A 25,381-nucleotide genomic window follows, 5' to 3' on the forward strand; every position below is an offset into this window, starting at 1 on the left:
CACCGCATGTTCTCACTCATAGGTGGGAATTGAACACTGAGAACACTTGAACATAGGGCAGGGAATGTCACACACCGGGGCCTGTCAGGGTGCAGGGAGCTGGGGGAGGGATAGCATTAGGAGAAATACCTAATGTAAATGACAAGTTGATGGGTGCAGCAAACCAACATGGCACATGTATACCTATGTAACAAACCTGCACGTTGTGCACATGTACCCTAGAACTTAAAGTATAAAAAAAAAAAAGAGTTCTTCAACATAGTGGACTATATCCACATTTTAGAGCGCTCTCCTTCTTCCCAGATCCCATGAAATGACAGTATAAACTTTAAAAATAAAACACATAGCAACTCTGGAAATCAAGGAGGACCCCACCTGCAGTCCAGGACAGTGAGTGTTTCTGGAAAACAGAAAGCAGAGGCATACAGATCACCGATGAGATGACAGTGCTGAGGGACTCATACAGAAGCAAAAGCAGTTCCTCCAAAAGTGAATTTCCTCAGGAGAATTGCAAAAGAATTTTACAACAGAGGCTTAAATCAAGGTGGTAGCTTTCACTTGAGGTTCCATTGGGTTCACAGAAGCATCAAAAAGGCTATGTTCAATATATTCACAACTAGAGATTTCCACTGTGTATTTGATAAAATCAAACAATATTTTAGGAGTTCAAGGGGATCCCAGCAAGGGAGCCTCCTGTAGACACATCACCAGAGCTGAGTCAGACGAGGCCACTCAAGCATTTATTCCTGGGTGAAAGCAAACATGCAATCTGGTAAACTGAGAATTCTGACAAGGGCGACTCAGATAGATACCTTAGGTGACTGACTGCTGCTTTGGGCAATGGGGATGAATATAAGAAGTCTTTTTAATAACATTATCACTGAAAATAATAGCCAATGTGTATTTAATTAATGATATGCTTTTGTTACTGTCAAACTGATTTAACTTTTTTTTTCAAGCCAAATTGTATCCAGCTTTATTAAAGATACTTTCCATGAACAATCATGGTATTTCAGGCAGAACATGGGTAGGCAATCTCTAACAGTATACAACAACTTTCAAACTCCCTTCTTCAATGGACTACCAAAAATCAGAAAGCCACCATAAAATCCAAAGAAGCCTTCATCTGATGCTCTAACAGGGAAAGTTTAGAGTGAGGGTTGACATTTCACATTTAGCATGTTGTTTAATAACTTTTCACAAGCCAACCCTGACTTTCAGGAAGTGAAATGAAAATGGCAGAATTTATCTGAAGATCCACAATCTAGAAACAGAACAACTGATCTTTTGAGGGGTGCCATTTCAGTGGCATCACTGGACAGTCCAGATTGCCTGACACACTGGTAACCAACTACTGGGGGTCAGGTCCCAACAGATGTCTGGGTTTAAGGGAGTTAAGTCTATGCTGAAAGGTGGAAAAGGAGAAGAGGACGTAAAAACGAATTTGTTTTTCCACACCACAAGGTTTTTGTTCCAAGGCGGCCATGTGTGTCAAAGTCAGGGAATCCCTTCTCCTGGTAGCCAAGAGGAAGTCTCTTAAAACTAGAAGAGAAAGGTTTTCCCCATATCAATTCAGCTTCGGAGACACTATTAGTGACATACGCCCCTTCCCCCTAAAACAACAATGAAGTGTTCTGTCTGCTAACAACATAGCTTAAAAAAAAAGTAAAACAAAATTCTGCATTTTTATAAAACTTGATGAAAATAGTATTTCAAACTGTACAGTCACCAGACGTACCCAGTTATCAAAAATGCACACACTTCCCCTGGCATCTCCAGCACCTTCAGCTTTCTGTGCCTGGTCTGTTTGGCATCTCCATTTTCCGTAGGGTTATTCCCCTCCTTGCCAGCATCAGCTTTCCCCTTTTTCCCTTTTGGTACCTTCTCTCCCCTCTTTGCAGGGGCCTTTTTAGTCTTGGGCTGTGGCTTTGGAGGAGGAGGTTTAGCAGACAACCTCGCGGATCTTCTCTGTAGTTCGTCCCTTACCTTGGTTTTATCTCGTTTAGCATCCCCTTCAGCCTTTCTCTTGGGCATGGTGGCGGTGATGGCGGCAGAACGTAGTTGCCCAGCGCGGGCTTTGGTCGGTCCTGGGGTCGTTCTCGCCTCTTCACACTGCTCCTGATTTAACGTTACAACACGTTTTAATAGTTTGTAGAGTTAGTCTCCCCCTCACTTCTCATTTTTAAAACATTCTTAGAGATTTTTGCTGTCTTTTGTCTTTTTGATATCTTATTTAAAAGTTTACTTATCCCCAAGTTTTAAAAATAATGCATAAAATAAACTCCAACTTGGCTTTTTAAAGGTAGAAAAATAAAAGATAAAATTGCTGCTGGATTCATTTTCTAAAAAGCAGAATATTGTAATATTTTGAATTTTTTCCAGAAAAATCAAAATAGTAGAAAAAATTGTATTTCAGTGAAACATGAACTCTTACATCATTTAAGTTAATTGAATTAGAAGACAAGTTAACATGTGAGACATTTATCCTTCTGAAATAAAGTTAAATCCTGAATATGCCTCCTTAATTATTGACATTCCTCCAAAGGTTTAAATCAAGGTGGTAGCTTTCAGTTTAGGTTCCATTAGGTTTACGGAAGCATTGAAAGGGCTACGTTCAGTATATTCACAACTAGAGATTTCCACTGTGTATTTGATAAAATCAAGCAATATTTTAGGAGCTCAAAGGGATCTTATAAGTCCCAGAACCATAAAGGCTTGCCCTGGGTAGTGGATAACCCCAGTTTGTATCAGGTACGTTTCTAAATAAATGTTTTATTCCCATGTACTTATTTTGAGGGAAATACAATGAAGCAGAATTTTAATGGTGCACGGTGTGGTGAGAGAGAGAGAGAGAGAAAATGGAGAGAATGAGATGAGCTATTTAAAGGTTGCAAAACATATGTACCTCTATCTAGAAAAATATATTATGGAAGCTGCCTTTTTTTGTTCTGGAAAAAAATTTAATGGCTCATTTCAATTATATGAATGAAATGGGCATCATTTTTTTGTGAAGGAAAGGTGTTAAAGTATCATTTTCCCTCTTAGGCTTATAAGGCATGGAACTTTAGCTCTGAAGGCAGGTGGTGCCTGGCTTTCTGCCTTAAAAATATTACTCTTGAAGGTTTCTGTTGATGAATAAGTTGTTCAAATTTGCATAAAGGCCAAGGAGACTTTGGGGAGAAATGGGAAGGAGACCCTGAAGCTTTGAGTTTCAATGTCACTACAATGTCTGGTTGCTGAGGTGTCCTAGTTTAAGACCAGTTGGCAGTAAGAACCACAGAAGACACTTAGGGGAACCCTTCTGGAAGAGAAAAAGCTGGAACTGGTGCCTGGTACTCATACCAGAGCCTGGGGTGATGTGGGAAACACTGCATCAGATCACAGCTCATGTGCAGTAATCTAAGCATCTTAGGTGAGGGCCGTGCATGCTTCCTGCATTTGTCCATGATTAAACTCCACCACTGTCACTGAAGAGTTGTACCTGAGAAGCCCAGGTCTACCATCTTATGGCACAATCATAAACTGGACAGAGAGGCAGGAGACTGCTTCTTCCTTCCCCAGGGTGGAGGAGCTGCTCTCAGAGCAGCAGTGAGAGTGTGGGAAAGGGCCAATTCAGGGGTTGTTGGACCTGAATTTAGAACATATTAGGTTCCTTCTTTAAAAATAAAAGAATACAAAATTCAGAATATAAAGTTGCTAGGGCCCATTCCAGGGACATGAAGGGGCCCTTGCAGTTGAGGGGCCCTGAAGCTTCAACTTAGTTCGTTTCAGATAGGCAGGCCTCTGAGGGCCTTCTCTCTCCATAGTGGAGGCCTGCCCAGGGTGCATAACTGTTAATGCCTTCTAGAGTAGTGTGGTGTGGCAGAGAAGGGGGCCTCGGGTAGATTAATGAGGTGGTTTCATTTTTCTCTCAGTGAAGGTTAGCAAGAAGGACAGATCCCTAGAACTCAGTAGTGAGGAGGGAAAATAGACATTCTTGTCATAAGGAGGATGGGAAGGTGCTCAGTCATAACATTCTGAATGTTAGAAGTTTCCTGTGCTCTAAGCTGGTAAAACAGGACACACCTATCCATTATATCTTAATGCCTCTGAAGTTAATTATATACTTAATGAATAATGGAAATCAATTGAATTATTGTAACAGCAATCCGTCAATTAGTATAAATGTGTTTCCACAATTTTTTTAAAGTGTTACTCTTTCTAATATATTATGGACACTCCTTTTATTTCAACTGTTGCCTTCATGTGGATGATGTGATTTGCAGCTGAGTGCAGGTCAGCTCCATCGAGTGTGCTCATCTTCTCAAGGCATTATCTCCTTCTCTTTTCTTCCATTTTCTGGTTAATGTAGTCAACACCCATCCCACCATCTATCCAAGGCACTGTAAAATAATGAACTCTCTTCCTAGCTTCACCTTATTCCTTTTTACTTTCCTTAGCCCAGGAGTTACTGAGTTCAATTGAATTTATCTCCTGATGTCTTTTCTATTCGTTATCTCCTTGTAATTCAATGTCACTTTTGGATTCTAGACTCTTCTCTCATTTCTAGACTATTGCAGTACCTTCCAACTCTTTATTCTGATCTTTCCCTTCCAATAATTTTTCTATAATGCTGCCAGAAGGGGCCCTTCTAAAGCACAAATAGACCACGTCACCATGTGCACAAAAACCTTAGTTGGTTCCTTATTCCCTAAAACAAGCTCTGGTCCATCAAAGGACTATGGAAACACAGCCATTATTGTTGGCAGAGTTTTACTTTTGTTTAATACATTCTGAATGCCTACAGGAAAAATGTCTGGGTTGTAGGTGGAATTCCAAGTCCATTTATTTTATTTCTTTCTCTTCTTGCATGTACTCTACATGCAAATACCATTAATTTTTCTTAATTCATTGCTTTCCTTTCTGGTTCTCAGCTCTATTCTGTTTTTATTCTTTTTCCAGGAGTCTTATCTCTCATTCTAATACTATTTAGCTTCTAAGTGCTCTTCTCAGGTTTTGTTTTTCATTTTTAAAGAAAGCCTAGTTCTTTATATTAGCCACCCTCTCATTCCATTTCTTTTTGAATGACCTTTCTGTTTCAGAGAGCCATTGGCAATGTGAGTCCCATGAAAATAAGAGGTGGTTTTGGACATGGGGTAGACACTGCTTGTAACTATCTTAAAAAATGAAATAAGCGGTGACCTATTTTCTGAGTTGTAAGTGATTTTTAAATTGCTCATGAAAATAGAAGAGTCTTGGCAGAGAAACCCGATTACTTCGAGTGCATAATGGTGAGAAAGCTTTTGTCTCATGGGATGGTTATCATATGAGATTATAATTCAGCTGTAGTTACTAGTGATCTGTGTAGTGAAATGTAGGTTGATAACTTCAGTTCATTTTCCAACAGAGCAATGTCAGAATTTAAGCAGGCCCCAAAGGGCTATAAGAAGCTGTGTCTTCTAAAAGAAAATGGCTTGAATGGGCATAACTGGCTTGGTCCTAGTTACCAACAGAATCACTTTCTTGAAGCCTGGTGTGACTTTTCATTTCCCCAATGTACATGCTGTATGTGGAGCTTACAGAATACTGACCAAGATTCAAGTGAACAAGCAAAGGGGGCAGGAAAAAGAAGAGATGTTCTGACCTAATAGATAAATAAATAAATATTTGAAAACCTGCCTTGTTTAGATGTTGTCATAATTAATTTTAATGGTCTAATGAATACTTTCTTAATTTTTGTTTTAGGGATATATTGGTTGTATACAAATGAAAAAGTGAAATTACTCAAAATCTTCTTTCCCTCTCTTAATTGCTTTACAGGACATAAAAATTCAGAGAATTGGCAGCATTTTAATTCAACCCACACAATCCAGTTTTAATTTTAATTAAGCCCCAAAATATTTTCAAAAGCCTACTATATGCAAAGTATTATATGCAGTGCTGAAAAGAATGCAAAGCTATTACAAGGCTCTTGTGAGGAAAAAAGAAAAAATAAGAAAATGTATGTAGGCATTGTTTGTAAACTATATAATATTTAAATGTCAGTTGTCATAATTATTATCGTTATTATTAAACAGACATCCTATCTCCTGGAACTCACAATCTTTTGGGGGATATAGATATCCAAGTAATTAGTACTGGGAAGGCTGAAATGAGCATACAACCAAATTTTATGAGAATCAGAAACGAGAACAAAGTTAATTCTATTTGGAAAAATCTGGAAGGTCTTCTTAGATGAGAGAGTGTACAGACTACAGTCGAGCCTGGAACAATGCAGGGTTAGGAGTGCCAACCCCCTGTGTAGTCAAAAATTCACGTACAACTTTTGACTTCCCAAAAACTTTAATAGCCTACTGTTGACTACAAGCCTTACCAATAACATAAATAGTTGATTGAGACATATTTTTTTGCTATATGTATTATATACTATATTCTTACAATAAAGTAAGCTAGAGAAAAGAGAATGTTATTAAGAAAATCAAAAGGAAAAGAAAAATATATTTACATTTATTTAGTGGATATGGATCATCATAAAGGCCTTCATCCTTGTCATCGTGTTGACTAGGCTGAAAAGGAGGAAGAGAAGGAGAGGTTGATCACACTGTCTCAGTAGTGGTGGAGGTAGAAGACACGAAGGAGGTGAAACAGGAGGCAGGAGAGGCAGGTTACACTCAGTGTAACTAGAGAAATCCTTTGTAATTTCTGTCTAACTTTTTGCTTTCTAATTTCTCTAAAAATGTCTCTATCTGGTACCAATCCTTCTTCAACCATTTATTTTAGTCTCAGTGCCTCTATCATAGAAGGGTGTAGGCTGTAAAAGAAGTCAAAAGCAGTCTTGAATAATCAGAACCCTTCTGCCAGATTGTCTAATGTCAATTTATTTCCTGGCATTGCTCCTTCTATATCTTCTTCCTCATAATCTGTCACAGGTTTGGAAACACTCATCTCCATCAAATCATCTTTTAATTCTGGTGTGATATCTATTAGCTCTTGATTTTCTCCAAGATCTATATCTTGAAACCCTTTCCCCCAATCTTTTTTTGTCATATCCACAATCACTTTCATGATTTCCTTGATTGGCTCTGTGATAAATCCTGTGAAGTCATGTACAACACCTGGACGCAGTTTTCTTCACCAGGAATTTATTGTTTCAGGCTTGATGGTTTTCATGTTTTTTCTATAATAACAATGCCATCCTCAATGGTGTAATCTTTCCAAACTTTCATGATGTTCTCCATGTCAGGGTTCTCTTCCACAGTGTTGATAATCCTTTCCCCATAGAGTACTGTGTGTAATGAGCCTTAAAAGTCCTTATGACACCCTGGATTTAGAGATGTTGTGTTTGGGGGGTGAGTAGACCACTTTGAGGCCTTTGGCATTGAACTCATGGGGTTCTGGGTTACCAGGGGCATTGTTCAATTTGTCCACTATCAAAAAAATGTTGAAAGGCAGTCTCCTACTGGCAAGGTGCTTCTTTACTTCAGGAAAAAACATCAGTGGAACCAGTCCAGAAAAAGATTCTCAGTGTGCAGGCTTTATTGTACAAACAAAAGACTAGCAGCTGATGTTTATCTTTTCCCTTCAAATCTTGGGGGTTACTGGCTTTATAGGTAAAGGCAGTCCTTATCATAAACTTGACTGCATTTTTACAAAACAGTAGAGATAGCCTATCAATTCCTGCCTTCAATCCTGGTGCTCACTTCTCTTCCTTACTAATTAATGTCATTGATGGCATTTTTTCAAAATAGGGCACTTTGGTCTGCATTAAAAATGGGTTCAAGCAAATACCTTTTCTCTGTAATGATTTTCTTAATGGTGTCTGGGGACTCATCTGCAGCCTCTTGTTCAGCAGAAGTTGCTTCTCCTGTTATCTTCACATTTTTAAAACCAAACCTCTTTTTTAAATTATCAAACCATCCCTTGCTGACACTAAAGTCTCTAGATTTAGATCCTTCACTTTATTTTCCCTTTTTCTCATATAATGACCTCACTTTGTCTCGAATCATATTTGAGCCAATAGGTATGCCTTTCTTATAACAATGCTGCACTCACATAAAAGCTGCATTTTCAATACGAGATAAAAAATACTTCACAAAAAGTGCAAAGTTTTTATCCTGTTGGCATAGCTGCAGTGACAGTTTCATAAGTTTTTTTTCTTCTTTTTTTTCTTACAGTGGCTCTTTTGCTAGACTTATCTTGAATTGACTGCCAAACACAAAGGCAGACCTTAATCTATGGTATCTATGTCAAGCAATTCAACTTTTTCTTTTTCTTTTTTTTTTTTTATTATACTTTAAGTTCTAGGGTACATGTGCAAAATGTGCAGGTTTGTTACATATGTATACATGTGCCAGGTTGCTGTGCTGCACCCATTAACTCGTCATTTACATTAGGTATATCTCCTAATGCTATCCCTTCCCCCTCCTCTCACCCCACAACAGGCCCCCGTGTGTGATGTTCCCTTTCCTGTGTCCAAGTGTTCTCATTGTTCAATTCCCACCTATGAGTGAGAACATGCGGTGTTTGGTTTTTTGTCCTTGTGATAGTTGGCTGAGAATGATGGTTTCCAGCTTCATCCATGTCCGTACAAAGGACATGAACTCATCATTTTTTATGGCTGCATAGTATTCCACGGTGTATATGTGCCACATTTTCTTAATCCAGTCTATGATTGATGGACACTTGGGTTGGTTCCAAGTCTTTGCTATTGTGAATAGTGCTGCAATAAACATACGTGTACATGTGTCCTTATAGCAGCATGACTTATAATCCTTTGGGTGTATACCCAGTAATGGGATGGCTGGGTCAAATGGTATTTCTAGTTCTAGATCCCTGAGGAATCACCACACTGACTTCCACAATGGTTGAACTAGTTTACAGTCCCACCAACAGTGTAAAAGTGTCCCTATTTCTCCACATCCTCTCCAGCACCTGTTGTTTCCTGACTTTTTAATGATCGCCATTCTAACTGGTGTGAGATGGTATCTCATTGTGGTTTTGATTTGCATTTCTCTGATGGCCAGTGATGATGAGCATTTTTTCATGTGTCTTTTGGCTGCATAAATGTCTTCTTTTGAGAAGTGTCTGCTCATATCCTTTGCCCACTTGTTGATGGGGTTTTTTGTTTCTTTCTTGTGAATTTGTTTGAGTTCATTGTAGATTCTGGATATTAGCCCTTTGTCAGATGAGTAGACTGCAAAATTTTCTCCCATTTTGTAGGTTTCCTGTTCACTCTGATGGTAGATTCTTTTGCTGTGCAGAAGCTCTTTAGTTGAATTAGATCCCATTTGTCAATTTTAGCTTTTGTTGCCATTGCTTTTGGTGTTTTAGACATGAAGTCTTTGCTCATGCCTATGTCCTGAATGGCATTGCCTAAGTTTTCTTCTAGGGTTTTTATGGTTTTAGATCTAACATTTAAGTCTTTAACCCATCTTGAATTAATTTTTGTACAAGGGGTAAGGAAGGGATCCAGTTTCAGCTTTCTACATATGGCTAGCCAGTTTTCCCAGCACCATTTATTAAATAGGGAATCCTTTCCCCATTGCTTGTCTTTGTCAGGTTTGTCAAAGATCAGATGTTTGTAGATGTGTGGTATTATTTCTGAGGGCTCTGTTCTGTACCATTGGTCTCTATCTCTGTTTTGGTACCAGTACCATGCTGTTTTGGTTACTGTAGCCTTGTAGTATAGTTTGAAGTCAGGTAGCGTGATGCCTCCAGCTTTGTTCTTTTGGCTTAGGATTGACTTGGCAATGCAGGCTCTTTTTGGTTCCATATGAAATTTAAAGTAGTTTTTTTTCAGTTCTGTGAAGAAAGTCATTGGTAGCTTGATGAGGGTGGCATTGAATCTATAAATTACCTTGGGCAGTATGGGCATTTTCAAGATATTGATTCTTCCTATCCATGAGCATGGAATGTTCTTCCATTTGTTTGTGTACTCTTTTATTTCGTTGAGCAGTGGTTTGTAGTTCTCCTTGAAGAAGTCCTTCCCATCCCTTGTAAGTTGGATTCCTAGGTATTTTATTCTCTTTGAAGCCATTGTGAATGGGAGTTCACTCATGATTTGGCTCTCTGTTTGTCTGTTATTGGTGTCTAAGAATGCTTGTGATTTTTGCACATTGATTTTGTATCCTGAGACTGCTGAAGTTACTTATCAACTTAAGGAGATTTTGGGTTGAGGTGATGGGGTTTTCTATATATACAATCACGTCATCTGTAAACAGGGACAATTTGACTTCCTCTTTCCCTAATTGAATACCCTTTATTTCTTTCTCCTGCCTGATTGCCCTGGCCAGAACTTCCAACACTATGTCGAATAGGAGTGATGAGAGAGGGCATCTGTGTCTTGTGCCAGTTTTCAAAGGGAATGCTTCCAGTTTTTGCCCATTCAGTATAATATTGGCTGTGGGTTTGTCATAAATAGCGCTTATTATTTTGAGATATATCCCATCAATACCTAATTTCTTGAGAGTTTTTAGCATGAAGGGCTGTTGAATTTTGTCAAAGGCCTTTTTTGCATCTTTTGAGATAATCATGTGGTTTTTATCTTTGGTTCTGTTTATATGCTGGATTACGTTTATTGATTTGCATATGTTGAACCAGCCTTGCATCAACCAGGGATGAAGCCCACTTGATCATGGTGGATAAGCTTTTTGATGTGCTGCTGGATTCAGTTTCATTTTATTGAGGAGTTTTGCATTGATGTTCATCAGGGATATTGGTCCATTGTTCTAAAATTCTCTTTTTTTGTTGTGTCTCTGTCAGGCTTTGGTATCAGGATGATGCTGGCCTCATAAAATGAGTTAGGGAGGATTCCCTCTTTTTCTATTGATTGGAATAGTTTCAGAAGGAATGGTACCAGCTCCTCCTTGTACCTCTGGTAGAATTCAGCTGTGAATCCATCTGGTCCTGGACTTTTTTTGGTTGGTAAGCTATTAATTATTGCCTCAATTTCAGAGCCTGTTATTCTATTCAGAGATTCAACTTCTTCCTGGTTTAGTCTTCTGAGGGTGTATGTGTCAAGGAATTTATCCATTTCTTCTAGATTTTCTAGTTTATTTGCATAGAGGTGTTTATATTATTCTCTGATGGTAGTTCCTGTTTTTGTGGGATCAATGATGATATCCCCTTTATCATTTTTATTGCGTCTATTTGATTCTTCTCTCTTTTCTTCTTTATTAGGCTTGCTAGTCGTCTATCAATTTTGTTGATCTTCTCAAACAACCAGCTGCTGGAGTCATTGATTTTTTGAAGGGGTTTTTGTGCCTCTATCTCCTTCAGTTCTGCTCTGATCTTAGTTATTTCTTGCCTTCTGCTATCTTTTCAATGTGTTTGCTCTTGCTTCTCTAGTTCTTTCAATTGTGATGTTAGGCTGTCAATTTTAGATGTTTCCTGCTTTCTCTTGTGGGCATTTAGTGCTACAAATTTCCCTCTACACAGTGCTTTCAATGTGTCTCAGAGATTCTGGTATGATGTGTCTTTGTTCTCATTGGTTTCAAAGAACATCTTTATTTCTGCCTTCATTTTGTTATGTACCCGGTAGTCATTCAGGAGCATGTTGTTCAGTTTCCATGTAGTTGAGCGGTTTTGAGTGAGTTTCTTAATGCTGAGTTCTAGTTTGATTGCACTGTGGTCTGAGAGACAGTTTGTTCTAATTTCTGTTCTTTTACATTTCCTGAGGAGTGCTTTACTTCCAACTATGTGGTCAATTTTGGAATAAGTGTGATATGATGCTGAGAAAAATGCATATTCTGTAGATTTGGGTTGGAGAGTTCTGTAGATCTCGGTTGGAGAGTTCTGTAGATGTCTATTAGGTCCACTTGGTGCAGAGCTGAGTTCAATTCCTGGATATCCTTGATAACTTTGTGTCTCATTGATCTGTCTAATGTTGACAGTGGGGTGTAAAAGTCTCCCATTATTATTGTGTGGGAGTCTAAGTGTCTTTGTAGGTCTCTAAGGACTTGCTTTATGAACCTGGGTCCTCCTGTATTGGGTGCATATATATTTAGGATAGTTAGCTCTTCTTGTTGAATTGATCCCTTTACCATTATGTGATGGCCTTCTTTGTCTCTTTTGATCTTTGTTGGTTTAAAGTCTGTTTTATCAGAGACTAGGATTGCAACCCCTGCCTTTTTTTGTTTTTCATTTGCTTCGTAGATCTTCCTCCATCCCTTTATTTTGAGCCTATGTGTGTTTCTGCACATGAGATGAGTCTCCTGAATACAGCACACTGATGGGTCTTGACTCTATCCAATTTGCCAGTCTGTCTCTTTTAATTGGAACATTTCGCCCTTTTACATTTAAGGTTAATTTTGTTATGTGTGAATTTGTTCCTGTCATTATGATGTTAGTTGCTTATTTTGCTCATTAGTTGATGCATTTTCTTCCTAGCTTTGATGGTCTTTACAATTTGGCATGTTTTTGCAGTGGCTGGTACTGTTTGTTCCTTTCTGTGTTTAGTGCTTCCTTCAGGAGTTCTTGTAGGGCAGGCCTGGTGGTGACAAAATCTCTCATCATTTGCTTGTCTGTGAAGGGTTTTATTTCTCCTTCACTTATGAAGCTTAGTTTGGCTGGATATGAACTTCTGGGTTGAAAGTTCTTTTGTTTAAGAATGTTGAATATTGGCCTCCACTCTCTTTTGGCTTGTAGAGTTTCTGCCAAGAGATCTGCTGTTAGTCTGACGGGCTTCCCTTTGTGGGTAACCCGACCTTTCTCTCTGGCTGCCCTTAAAATTTTTTGCTTCATTTCAACTTTGGTGAATCTGACAATTATGTGTCTTGGAGTTGCTCTTCTCGAGGAGTATCTTTGTGGTGTTCTCTGTATTTCCTGAATTTGAATGTTGGCCTGCCTTTCTAGGTTGTGGAAGTTCTCCTGGATAATATCCTGCAGAGTGTTTTCCAAGTGGGTTCCATTCTCCCCGTCACTTTCAGGTACACCAATCAGATGTAGATTTGGTCTTTTCACATAGTCCCATATTTCTTGGAGGCTTTATTCATTTCTTTTTACTCTTTTTTCTCTAAACTTCTCTTCTGGCTTCATTTCATTCATTGGATCTTCAATCACTGATACCCTTTCTTCCAATTGATCGAGTTGGCTACTGAAGCTGGTGCATTCATCCCATAGTTCTCGTGCCATGGTTTTCAGCTCCATCAGGTCATTTAAGGGCTTCTCTACACTGGTTACTCTACTTTGCCATTCATCTAATCTTTTTTCAAGGTTTTTAGCTTCTTTGTGATAGGTTTGAACTTCCTCCTTTAGCTCGGAGATGTTTGATCATCTGAAGCATTCTTCTCTCAACTTGTCAAAGTCATTCTCCATCCAGCTTTGTTCCATTGCTGGTGAGGAGCTGCATTCCTTTGGAGGGGGAGAGGTTCTCTGATTTTTAGAATTTTCAGCTTTTCTGCTCTGTTTTTTCCCCATCTTTGTGGTTTTATCTACCTTTGGTCTTTGATGATGGTGATGTGCAGGTGGGATTTTGGTGTGGATGTCCCTTCTGTTTGTTAGTTTTCCTTCTAACAGTCAGGACCCTCAGCTGCAGGTCTGTTGGAGTTTGCTGGAGGTCCACTCCAGACCCTGTTTGCCTGGGTATCAGCTGCAGAGGCTGCAGAACAGCGAATATTGCTGAACAGCAAATGTTGCTGCCTGATTGTTCCTGTGGTAGCTTCATCTCAGAGGGGTACCCAGCCATGTGAGGTGTCAGTCTGCCCCTACTGGGGGGTGCCTCCCAGTTAGGCTACTCAGGGCTCAGGGACAACTTGGGGAGGCAGTCTGTCTGTTCTCAGATCTCAAACTCCGTGCTGGGAGTACCACTACTCTCTTCAAAGCTGTCAGACAGGGACATTTAAGTCTGCAGAGGTTTCTGCTGCCTTTGTTCAGCTATGCTCTGCCCCCAGTGGTGGAGTCTACAGAGGCAGGCAGGCCTCCTTGAGCTGTGGTGGGCTCCACTCAGTTCGAATTTCCTGGCTGCTTTGTTTACCTACTCAAGCCTCAGCAATGGCAGGCACCCTTCACCCAGCCTTGCTGCTGCCTTGCAGTTCGATCTCTGACTGCTGTGCTAGCAATGAGCAAGGCTCCGTGGGTGTGGGACCCTCTGAGCCAGGTGCGGGATATAATCTCCTGGTGCGCCATTTGCTAAGACCATTGGAAAAGTGCAGTATTAGGGTGGGAGTGACCCAATTTTCCAGGTGCTGTCTGTCACAGCTTCCCTTGGCTAGGAAAGGGAATTCCCTGACCCCTTGCACTTCCTGGGTGAGGCGATGCACCCTGCTTCAGTTCATGCTTGGTGGGTTGCACCCACTGTCCTGCACCCACTGTCCGATAAGCCCCAGTGAGATGAACCCGGTACCTCAGTTGTAAATGCAGATATCACCCATCTTCTGCAATGCTCACACTGGGAGCTGTAGACTGGAGCTGTTCCTATTCGGCCATGTTGGAATCACCCCCTTAACTTTTTCTTATAATGCCACTTTTTCTCTGCTTCTTGGGAGCACTTCCAACACCACTAGTGGCACTTCATGTTAGTCCCATGGTATTATTCAAGGTTTATGGTACTGCACTAACCGTGATTTAAAAATATGCAAAAACTGTGAGGGATCACTTTTTATTGGGATGTGTAGTTTACCGGAAAGATGAACTGCTCATGTGGAAATGATTAGCATCACATGGTGTCTTAAGCAGATACAACCCTTGAGCTCACCACAATGGCAAGAGTAGATGGCTATGAAGTTATGACAGTAGTACAGTATATACTACAGTTAATTTATGTAATTATGATTTAATACTGCATCTTTATGTTTGCTTACATTTCTCTCAACTGCAAATGGCACCCTGTGAGGGTGTATGTCCATAAGTTTTAATAAATCTTGACTTTTTATATAAGATCTGTGTATGTTTTATGGTAGTAAGTGACTAGTAGAATAATATTTACTAACATTTTTTGCATTCATGACATATCTAACTTTTTCTTAATTTTTTCAATATTTTTGGCTGTAAGACTCATCTATTTTTTTCAAATTGTCACATATCTGCAAAAAATTTTCCAATAGATTTATTGAAAAAAATCTGTATATAAGTGGACCCATGCACTTCAATACTATGTTGTTCAAGTCAACCGTATTTATTTTATAGAAAATAAAAGGTATGCTGATTGTCTCAAAATTTTACTCATTTACTTGTTTTCATATTTCATCAACATCAGTTTTATAATGTACCCAATTGAGACACAAACAATTATTTTTCTAGTACTTTTTATAAAACTGCCAAGTTGTTTACCTTCATAATGCTCCTTCCCACAAACTGAAGCCAGAAGAGTTTTAAGCATGTGTATTTGTGTTCATTCTGAAGATATTTTGAACCAGTGGGTACACCTCTACTTGTAGAAAGACCACAATCATGTTTCTTTCCATGGGCTTAAAAGTAAAAAGAAAGGTTGACAAGAAACACCTTTTGGCCCTACATTCATTTTCCTGTTCTGCACTTGTGCTCTGTTGCCTTCATTAAAGAGAAAAACTCACCAGTCACAACCTCCTCCTCCTCATTGTTGGAGGCAGATCAAATTTACTCCCTACCTTGGTTCACAGGAAATGGCTGTAGAGGACTGTAGATCACAGAGGTTAAGAGTGAGGGTCTGGACAAATTAGCTACTTCTTCTTTAAAGCCAACTAACAAAAAGCCCACCTAGCTTTCAATGGAGTTGAAACAGCCTTCTATTGGAAGAAGATACCATCTAGGACTGTCATTGTTAGAAAGGAGAAGTCAGTGGCTGACTTAAAAGCTTCAAAGGATAGGCTAATTCTCTTGTTGGGAGTTAATGCAACTGGTGACTTTAAGTGGAGGCCAATGCTCATTTGCCATTCCAAAAATGCTAAAGCCCTTAAGGATTATGTTAAATCAATTCTGCCTGGGTTCTATCAATGGAACAACAAAGCCTGGATGACAGCACTTCTGTTTACAGCAAGGTTTACTGAATACTTTAAGCCCACTGTTGAGACCTACTGCTCAGAAAACAAGACTCCTTTCAAAATATTATTGCTTACCTGGTCACCAAAGAGCTCTGATGAAGATATACAAAGAGATGAATGTTGTTTTCATGCCTGCTAACACAACATCCATTCTGTAGCCCATGAATCAAGTAGTAGTTTTGACTTTCAAGTCTTATTATTTAAGAAACACATTTCATAAGACTATAACTGCCATACCTATTGGATTTGGACAAAGTACATTGAAAACCTCTTGGAAGAGGTTCACCATTCTAGATGCCATTAAGAACACTTGTGACTCATGGGAGGAGGTAAAAATATCAACATTTGCAGGAGTTTGGAAGAAGTTGATTCCAATCCTCATTGATGACTTTGAGGGGTTCAACACTTCAGTGGAACAAGTAACTGAAGATTTGATGGAAATAGCAAGATCATTAGAATTAGAAGTGGAGCCTAAAGATGTGACTTAATTGCTGCAATCTCATAAGAAATCATGAATGGATAAGGAGTTGCTTCTTATGGATGAGCAAGTGGTTTCTTGAGATGGAATCTACTCCTAATGAAGATGCTGTGACCATTATTGAAATGGCAACAGAATTTAGAATATTACACAAACTTATAATCAAACAGTGGTAGGGTTTGAGAGGATTGACTTCAGTTTTGAAAGTTCTATTGTGAATAAAATGCTATCAAACAGCTACATGCTACAGATAAATTTTTTGTGAAAAAAAAATCAATCAATGCAGCCAATTTCACTGATGTCTCATTTTAAGAAATTGCCACAGCCACCCCAGCCTTCAGCAACCTCCTCCCTGAACAGTCAGCAGTTATGAGCATCAAGGCTAGAATCTCCACCAGCAAAAAAAATTACAGTTTGTTGAAGGCTCAGATGATGGTTAGAATTTTTTAGCAACAAAGTATTTTTAAATTACTGTATGCAAATTATTTTTAGACATAGTGCTATTGCACAGTTAATAGACTACAGTATAGTATAAACATAAATTTTATATGCACTAGGGAACCAAAAAAATTGTGTAACTCCCTTTATTGCAATTTATTGGGGTAGTCTAGAACCAAACCTGCAGTATCTCCAAGGTATGCTTGTATTTCTGACATAAGTTACATTCCTTAGCCCAAAGAGTACTTCCCTATGTGCACGATTTGGAATAAACTTTCAGTCAGTCTTTAATTTCTGAAGACATACAATTCACAAAGTCATACCTTCAGGTGTGAAAGAAAAAGATAAAGATATACATTAAACTTTGAGGTCTGTTTCATAGCTTAAGAAATAAAGTGCTGTGTCTTCTTTATTACTCCTGAAGGATTTAAATACAGAAATTCGTTAAATTTTGTTTTTAAATTCTCTTACAAGAAAATTCTTTATGTGCTAAGTATATATTTAATTATATATTTTACAAGTTTTAGCTATAGCATTTGATATCCCTTGTAGTTGTTTGTGTTACTATTGATAGGAATAAAGCTACAATATTTCATTTAAAATAAGACATCATCAGTTTTAAGACAATTCTGAATTCTGCCATGTGAAATATTTTAAAAAGTAAATCTTAGAATCAGTGACATGATAATTTATCAGCATTTTAATGATACTTACTAGTACAAAATATAATCTATAGTCTGTAAAGCCCAGAGATAGAGGAATTTGTAAAACTAGATGGATTAGCATCTGGAATTAAAGATATTAGAGACTTTCAATTCTAAAAGCATAAAAAACATTTCATGTTTTATGCACATAAACATGTGCATCAAATAATTATTAAAGAGACCCACAAATCTTTATCCTTATACTTGTCAGAGACTTTAAGATGGTAATAGCTGAAAGTAAAAATAAGCATTCTTAATGGAACTGAGTTAAGCAACAGCTAATTAATTGTCCTTACCAAACCCCCAGAACCACCAAAGGGAAGGAAATCAAGCTTCTGTCTTCTGTTCTTGAACTTCCCAGATTCACCCTTTAATTTATCATAGAACGGGCAAATTTATCAATGTCCAGTAAAGTGTTGGCTATAGGCAATGTGGGTCTCTATAACTTTTGAAGATTACTGTGTTATGTTTTAATTTTAGTATCTCACCACAATTCATGCTGCTTTCAAAATTTAATCACCTCCCCATATCCTGTGGACTCTCTTTATCACTTATGCATTCACCAAGAATGACGGAAAATTAATTCTGTGCCAGACACTCACCTAGGAATTGGGGATAAAATAATAAGAAATTTTCTCTTTGCCCTCAAGTGAGCAGTTTTACAGAGGAGACAGTTTCAGTCACACTGTAATGGCACTTCTATGGTTTGTCAATTTCACAGTAATATGAAATAATGGCCCAAAGGAGGAGATAATGATCTCTGCTTTCAGAGTCAATAGGAGGAGCTATAGCAACTGAGTCTTGAGAATGAAAAGGAAGGAATTTAGCAGGGTTATATGGGGAAGGGATGATGGTGGCACTTCAGGCAAAGTCAACAGCATGGGCACATTTTGTTTTCATGTTTGTCTCATCTACCAGACTTTCTAGAGTGAAGGCCTCAAACTTTAGTAATGCCCACCACCCAAGCCAGAGAAAGACAATGTTTAGCAAGTATGTTTTTTGTTTGTTTGTTTCATTTTTTTTCCAGTAAAAATAAGATGAGAGATCGGCTGTAGAGAATATTGAGAATAGTCAGAAAATAGGTCAATGGTTCTCAAACTTTGGTAAGCATGAGAATCACTCGGGATGCTTGTTCCTAAGCACCACTCTCAGAGTTTCTGCTGCAGTAGGTCTGGAGTGGAGGCAAAAAAAATTGCATTTTTAATAAGCCCTACCCTTAGCCCCATGTCTCTGACACAGGTAGTCCACGGAGCACAGACGTATATAGGGGAAAAGGAATTTGTGCATACTTATGTCCTGGTTCTTCTCAACCACCTGCAGCTCAGCAAATATACCTTGAGGTGCACTCCACGTCAGCCAGCAAAAGCTTTGTAATCAAGGTTAACCTGTGTGGCTCAGACCTGTAAGTTAATTTTCTGGTTAATATTCTGAGAGAAAAATAAATCTGCCTCCTGAGACTTAATAGGTCTTCCAGATTTTAAAATATTAGCATGTTTTTCAAGTGTGGTGAAGCTGAAAGTACTTAAAAAGCTCCAGGATTAGTCACTTCTCTTTAAAAAAAGTTCGCAGTGGTACAATACTTACCTTGCAAGATGAAAATTTCCACTTGAGACTTTTTTTTCTATATTTTATAATCATTGATGAGAATTAATGCCAACTCTACCTTTTTTAGACATTGACTGAAACGTTTTAAAACTGAGTTGAAAATAATCCTGGGCACGCCTTTAACACCCACTTGCTCTAATTTAACTCCATTTGTCTTTCCCTTACTTACTCTTTATTTTCTTGAGCATTCCAGCTGTTAGCATTAAATCTAATTTTTGTATGTCAGCCCATGTCAAAGCAAGCCTTAATCCTTTTAATGTTAACCTATCACCAGCTCAAAGCTGCTTTATATCATCAGATATAACCACATTTCCAACCCTGAGGGCATGGAGTGTGATTATGTATGCATGCATGCTAGAGCTTCCCTGCAATACTACTTGGTGTAGACTGGAATTCTATATGGGGTGGGTCAGGATTTAATCCCAACCAACGTACTTTGTTTGCAGAAATAGAAAAAGGCTTTGTTATAAGGTGGGAACACTGCAGAAGTATTGGAAAGAGGATTGGCTATCATATTGTCCTGTATATTTTTTAGCCTAAGAGAGATTAAAATGTTATGGGCAAAGTATACAGTTAATGACAGAAGTGTTGAAATGGGAATCAAACAGGAAATCTTCAGATCTATAGCCTAACCCATACTTTGTCCCTTTGTCAATGGAGTTATACTATATCGTTTACTTTCTTTTCTCCCTTGAGTGATTAACTCAAGCATCTCAAAGCAAAACAAAACAAAACAAAACCACCCTACTGTTTTTATTCCTTTCATTTAAACAATTATTTGGGGGGTAAGGGGAGGTTGTAAAAGAGTCAACTGTGTCTTGAAAGCTTGGAATAATTATATTTTTTTTCTCCGCTGGTTTCTGACAAGATATACCTCAAATTTAGAAAACCACTCAATGAAACAGGGTATTGTCATTGGCAAAGTCCTGCATGGAAACAACTTGCAGTCAGGTACAGGTGACTTTTTAAAAATTCTACTAAGGCATTTGACTGTGTTATAGCAATATACTGATAAAGAAATTCTGTCTGTTTATATGAAAGATAAACATCATCACCAAATGCAGATAGGTATTATTGCCATTTTATTTTACATAAAATATATATTTGGTGTAATAGAATTAGAATTTTAGAAAGAGCTTATATCTTAAGTAAAAGAAAAGATAATATCTTGTAAATGAGTGTGAAGAAACATTATCATAAACAAGTTTGAATGTCCAGTTGAATGTCCACCTTAAAAAGGCAATACATAGTGGAAGAGAATGAAAAAGAAAATTCTCTTTCATTCATATTATAGATCTCAGCCCTGGGGTTAAAAGAATAAGTCATATTATTTTTTTCCTAGAGTAGCTCACGTCCTAAGGGGGAGGAATAACACAGAAAATGTTAACTACAATGCTACAAGACAAGTAACTTCAAAGTCCTATGAGACCTTAAGGGGAGAGTAATTAATCTTGTTTTGGAAATTGGGAAAGGCTTCAAGGGGGATATAATGTTGAAACAAGTGCAGGTTCAATTTTTAAAAAGCCAAGCAGATGATTTTTTTAAGGTATAAATACAGCAGCATGACATTTCTTTTCTGAACATTAAAAAATATCTTTTTAAGGCTTGTTTAAAATAATATTTCTACAAAATAAACGTCTCACTTCCCATTTTCTCCAACTGAGATAACAAAGTCTTCCTTTTATTTTTATTCACTGCTTTGTTAGTTTTTCTATTAAGCTCGTTATATATACTTCACGATGATTTTTCCTACATCACTTCTTTGGGCAGAAGCCTCTTGAAGAAATCTATGTCTACGTTTCCCTCTAAAAGAATCACTTTATATTGTTGTATATAATTCTCATTATTCTCTTTTTTCTTGTTTCTCCTTTCACTTTTATTTTATTCTCTTTTTCATACTATTTCAGTACTAACCATAGAAAACTGGGAACAATAGTACACACTGATACCTTTATAAATATTTTCTTTCTATACATGCTTCCTCTGCATAAAGACACTGATTACAAATACTATAATTTTCATTTACAAAGAAAAGCTGGAGTTAAGGTATTTTCCAAGGATACAGGGGCACCTGTGATGAATATAGAAACAAAATCTCCTAGGTCAGTGGTCATTAGATCAATTGTTCAACATTTTAAATGTTGTCCTAGATTTGATGCCAGTCCCTCGACAATAGGTTTTGAAAAGAGGGTTCATGATCTGAGATCCCGAAAAGGAAAGAGTTAAAAGGAAGAGAATCTTAGAGGATTAGATGGATCTCTAGGGATTTAGAAACTAGGCAGAAGATCTGAAGATGAAAGGAAAGATTTGATTCTGTGCTAAATTACAAGTTTTGAAGGAAATTAGAGTGTAATTTTGTTCAGCTATAGATAAGAATCCACAGCCTAAATTAGTAAAGTTCTTATAACTATTATCTTTTACATCATAATTAAAAAGTATGTCTAAAACTATGTCAGTTGTGAACAATCACCTTGAGGTACAAGCATAATATGAAAAATCTGAGAAAGCGCAGCAGTAGCAACCAGTGCATATTAAACATCAGTTGCAAAAGGGCAAGTCCAAAAGGCATATCATTACATTACTGTATATCTTTTCTTCTCAGTCACGAAAAGAGGGAAAGGCATAAAGCACTGCTGTCATGCCTTGTTTATTTTGGCCTCACAAAAGCATCAAAGTTCTGCTTTTTGGGGGAGCTGGTAGGGTGTCTTAGATTCTTCTCACCCTACTCCTGAGAGGAAAGCTACGTTTAAACAGGCCCCAAACAGCAAAATTTTGGTATCCCCCTGGAACCATTTATTATACTTGACCCTGACTCAGTCACTGGTAATACCCTCAACCCAGGTTAAATAAACTTGGCATATAGGCTAAACCAATTAGTGTGTTGCTGTCCACTGGTTAGAGTTTCCAGGAGCAATCAGTCCTGCTGGGAAAAAAGAGCATGGTTTTTCTTCCATTACCAAATAAATACTTGATTAACCTGATTTCCAAGTGAATACCTGATTTCTCTCAGAGATATGCTTGTAGAAAGTTAGAGTGGGCCGGTGGTAAAAATGGAGAATTAAACACACATACTCAACTCTACGTTCTCCCAGAAACTCTCAAACAACTGTCAAGGGATTGAAGGGAAGAGAAAGTGGTGGGGGAAGTGGAAATGCTACAGGGCAAAGGGATGAGAGGGGAGAAGGTAGTGGAATCTGAATGGTGGATGGTTGTGTGGTAACTGATTTAGCAGATCCATGAAATCTGAATAAAGCCATTAGCAGGAAAAATTTAGAAGCACAATAATTGCCATTGCAGAATCTGCAAAGCTTCAGGGTTCTTGACCCCTCTTATTCTGGAAGTAGGATACAGGCAGAACTTAAAAAAATAGGATTGGATGCAAGTCTGTTTTAAAAATATCCATTTTACCTCTACTCCCTTTAGAAACCCCACTAAAATGACAGCTTAGGTTTCTGTTTGATTTGCCTTAAGGAACACACTCAAAATGACCCAAACAAAAACAACCAACTAAAGAAAAACATGTTTTTACATACTTTCTGTTAGAATCGTACTGGGTACTTTTTTTTTTAACTATTGTAAATAGTATGCTTTTAAATTTTTCTCTAGCTGTTGCTGCTATATAAAAATGCCGCTGACTTTTAGTTATTAATCTTATAACTGGTAACTTTGCCAGAAACTTAACAAATTTATTGCATTATTTCCCCAAATAATGAATTACAATAATTTGGGCAGAATTCCTTCAGTTTCCTATTTTGTAGAAAACCATGTTATTTCTGAATAATAATAATTTACTTTCCAATCCTTATAGCATTTCTTTTTTTTCTTATTGCACTATGATATTTAATCCAATATTGAATAGCAATAGTTATATTGTGAATGATTATAATGATTCACCATTGATTATAATGTTTGCTATAAAATTTCCATGCATAACTTTTTCAGGTTAAAGAAATTCATTTTTATAACTTGTCCACTGGGGTTTTGTATCAAAAATGATTATTAAATGTTATCAACTGTATATTCTATACCTGTTAAAATAATATTTTCTCCTTTAATATATTAATGTGATACATTACTTAATAGATTTTATAATGTTAAATCTAATGTTTATAATGTTAAAATTGCATTCCTAGAGTATATCATACTTGGTAATTATATGTCATCTTTTTATACATTGCTGAATTCAATTTGTACTTTTCCTTTTTTAGAATTTTTTTGGCAGGGCACCGTGGCTCATGCCTGTAATCTCAGCACTTTGGGAGGCCGAGGCAGGTGGATCACCCGAGGTCAGGAGTTCAAGACCAGCCTGGCCAACATGGTGAAACCCCGTCTCTACTAAAAGTACAAAAATTAGCCGGGCATAGTGGCGGGCGCCTGTAATCCCAGCTACTCAGGAGGCTGAGGCAGGAGAATCACTTGAACCCAGGAGGCAGAGTTTGCAGTGAGCTGAGATTGCACCATTGCACTCCAGTCTGGGAGAAAAGAGCAAAACTCCATCTCAAAAAAAGAAAAAAAGAATTTTTTTTGTCCTTGCATTAATAAGATTGGCCTGTTTTTCCCCTTTCTTTTACTCTCTTTACTTTTGATAACAAAATAAATTAAATATGTAAGCTGAATTGGAAAACCTTCTCTTTTATTCTATTAACTGGAAGTTCAGGTTTGGAGTTACCTTTCTTTGAATGTTTCTTTCAACGCTCCTGTAAAACAGTATGGATCTGCTGTTTTCCTTAAGGGAGAATTATGTACTACAGATAACCTTATGATTTTTATTTCTTGACTAATTTTGAGTCAATTTTGGTAACTTTTAAAAGTATTTTGTTCATTTCACTTAATTTTTCAAATGTGTTAACATTAAAGTTACTTATATTTTCTTGTCATTTTGATCTCAGCAGCCTCTTTAATTACACCTCCTTATTCATTCATAATCTTTTGTGCTGTCTCTTTTGTTTCCTTAATAGATCTTGCCTGACGTTTGTCAAAATCATTAGTTTTTCAGAAAATCATTTTTGGTTTTGTTGATTCAAAATTATGAAGTTTTTTACTTTATGTTTTTCTGCTCTTGTCTTTATTATTTTATTTCTTCTTACTCCTACATTTTCTGGGTTTACAATTGTGCGATACATAATGACAATTTCAGTCAACAACAGAGTGCATATATGATGCCCTCCATAATACTATAATGAAGCTGAAAAATTCCTTTCACACAGTGACTTCTTAGCATTCTAACATAACACATTACTCACACATTTGTGGTGATGCTGGTGTAAATAAACCCACTTTGCTGCCAGTCATGTACGAGTATAGCATATGCAATTATGTATAGTACATAATACTTGGTGATAAAGGACTATGTTACTAGTTTATGTATTTACTATACTATACTTTTTATTACTATTTTAGAGTGTATTCCTTCTACTTATGAAAAAAATGTTAACTGTAAAACAGCCTCAGGTAGGTCCTTCAGGAGGTGTTCCAGAAGGCATTGTTATCACAGGAAATGACAGTTCTATGCATGTTATTGCCCTGAAGACCTTCCAATGGGACAAGATATGGAGGTGGAAGACAGTGATATTGTTCATTCTGACCCTGTATAGGCTAGGCTAATGTGAATGTTTGTGTCTTAGTTAACAAAAAAGTTACAAAAGTAAACCAAAAAATTTTTGAATAGAAAAAAGCTTATAGAATAAAAACATGAAGAAAAATATGTTTGTATAACTGTACAATGTGTTTGTGTTTTAAGCTAATTGTTACTACAAAAAAGAGTAAAAAGGTTAAAAATAATTTAAAAATTTATAAAGTAAAAAAGTTGCAGTAAGCTAAAATTCATTTATTATTGAAGAAAAATATTTTAAAATAAATTTAGTGTAGCCTGAGTGTACGGTGTTTATAAAGTGGTATACAGTAATGTCCTAGGCCTTCACATTCACTCCCCACTCACTCATTGACTCGCCCAGAGAAACTTCCAGTCCTGCAAGCTCTATTCATGGTAAGTGCCCTAAACAGGTGTAGCATTTTAAAATTTTTTATACAGTATTTTTACTGTACCTTTTCTATATTTAGATATGTATAGATATACAGATACCATTGTGTTATGATTGCCTACAATATTGAGTACAGTAACATGCTGTACAGGTTGTAGCCTCCGAGCACTAGGCTATCCCATATAGCCTAGGTGTGAGTATGCTATCCTATCCAAGCTTATGTAAGTATACCTTTTGATG

At 37.5% G+C, this 25,381-nt stretch overlaps 2 pseudogenes; one reads left to right on the forward strand and one right to left on the reverse strand.

The window, feature by feature from the left end:
• LOC129059981 (ADP/ATP translocase 2-like) overlaps positions 1-25,381 on the forward strand; it is a 119,659-nt pseudogene that overhangs the window by 88,105 nt on the left and 6,173 nt on the right.
• LOC112133815 (non-histone chromosomal protein HMG-17-like) lies at positions 1,352-2,078 on the reverse strand (annotated as a pseudogene).

This window comes from Pongo abelii, chromosome 5 (assembly GCF_028885655.2).
Source record: "Pongo abelii isolate AG06213 chromosome 5, NHGRI_mPonAbe1-v2.0_pri, whole genome shotgun sequence".
NCBI classification, from domain to species: domain Eukaryota; kingdom Metazoa; phylum Chordata; class Mammalia; order Primates; family Hominidae; genus Pongo; species Pongo abelii.